The sequence below is a fragment of the Eschrichtius robustus genome, chromosome 11 (assembly GCF_028021215.1).
Source record: "Eschrichtius robustus isolate mEscRob2 chromosome 11, mEscRob2.pri, whole genome shotgun sequence".
NCBI lineage: Eukaryota > Metazoa > Chordata > Mammalia > Artiodactyla > Eschrichtiidae > Eschrichtius > Eschrichtius robustus.
This window is the reverse complement of record NC_090834.1, coordinates 9,418,847-9,420,532: the sequence shown is the minus strand read 5'-3', so window position 1 is coordinate 9,420,532 and position 1,686 is coordinate 9,418,847. Positions and strand designations below refer to the sequence as shown.

The 1,686-nt window shown below is 42.1% G+C and overlaps 1 pseudogene; it reads left to right on the top strand.

The window, feature by feature from the left end:
• Window positions 1–203: 203 nt before the first annotated feature.
• LOC137771467 (olfactory receptor 8C8-like) lies at window positions 204–1,113 on the top strand (annotated as a pseudogene).
• The last annotated feature ends 573 nt before the right edge of the window (window positions 1,114–1,686 follow it).

The window sequence follows — 1,686 nt, the reverse complement described above, 5'->3', positions numbered from 1 at the left end:
AGGAAAGGACAAATGAGAGAAGAAAGTTGAAAGATACGGAGTCGTCACTCTGGCTCTTCTAGAGTGCTGTCCCAACAGTCACGCTTGAGCCCCCATGGAACAAGTCCTCGGTCTAGAAAGAAAGGATTTCAGTCTCTTCTTGATGTGACATTGTTTTCTCATTTCCTCACAGATCACACCCCTGCCAATAATGTCTGTGGAAAATGACTCAGTTCATCCTGATAGGACTTACAGACCAAAGTCAACTCCAGATACCCCTCTTCTTCCTCTTCTTATTGAACTATATGGTCACTGTGGTAGGGAATTAGAGCTTAATTAATCAGATATGCCTGAACTTTCATCTTCACACTCCCATGTATTTTTTGGTCTTCAACCTGTCCTTCATAGATCTCTGCCACTCCTTGGTCATTACGCCTAAACTGCTGATGAGCTTTGTGTCAGAGAACATCATCTCCTTTGCAGGATGCATGACTCTGCTGGGTTTTTCTTTTCTGTTTCTTTGTCCATTCTGAATGCTATGTGTTGACAGCCATGGCCTATGATCGCTATGTGTCCATCTGTAAGCCCCTTTTGTACACAGTCACCATGTCCCCTCAGGTCTCTTCTTTGCTGATGTTTGGTTCATATGTAATGGCGTTTGCCGGTGCCATGGCCCACACAGGGCACATGGTCAGATTATCCTTTTGTGATTCCAGCATCATCAACCATTACATGTGTGACATCTTCCCCCTCCTCCAGCTGTCCTGCAGCAGCACTGATGCCAGTGAGCCAGTGGATTCCATTATTGTGAGCACAGTTGTAATAATATGTAGTTCATTATTTTTGTTTCTTATGCTTTGATCCTCTCCAATATCCTCCACATCTCATCAGCTCAGGGTTGGTCCAAAGCCCTCAGTACTTGTGACTCCCACATAATAACTGTTTGCCCTCTTCTATGGTTCCGGGTTGTTCACACATCTCAAGACCTTTTCTGATGGTTCTGTGGGCCAGGGGAAGTTCTTCTCAGTATTTCATACCAAAATAGTCCCCATGTTAAACCCCCTCATCTATAGTCTAAGGAACAAGGATGTCAGACTTGCTCTGAAGAAAACCCTAAAGAGAGTTGCGAACTAAGCAGAACCAATATTGCTGGGTTGTTGGGTGTGTGTGTGTGTGTGTATGTGTGAATGTGTTTTCCCATAATTTTCTTCAGAACAAGGTTTTTGCCTTAGATCCTTTTTTCTGTCTAATCATGCCATTTAAACATGCAAATACTATTGAGTCTCATGATTGTTCTCAGTTCCATGCTTACTCAGTGAATGAGCTTTATTCTTAACAGTGGGCTCCAGAGACTCAGCTTGATTCCTACTCCTTTTCACACCACCTCCCACTTTGCCTCTTTCCGTGTACTTTTCATACATCAGCGTGAATGTGGTCTGATGCGGCCACCCCTCTTTGTTTTCCCTAAAAACAATGTTAATGTAGCCCTTTCTGTTGTTTAACCATTTGAGGAGTTCCTTCTGTGTAAGTTATACATTTTCTAGAATTTCAGTGCTCTTTTAGTCATGGTTTCTATAGTACTGCATTTCCAAACTCAGCAAAGCTTCAATAGTATCTATGAGATATTTATGCTTAGTTAACAGGGATCACAAGTATTAGCTTTATAAGTATGGAATGTGTTAATACCAATTAGGAACTGAGAGAAAT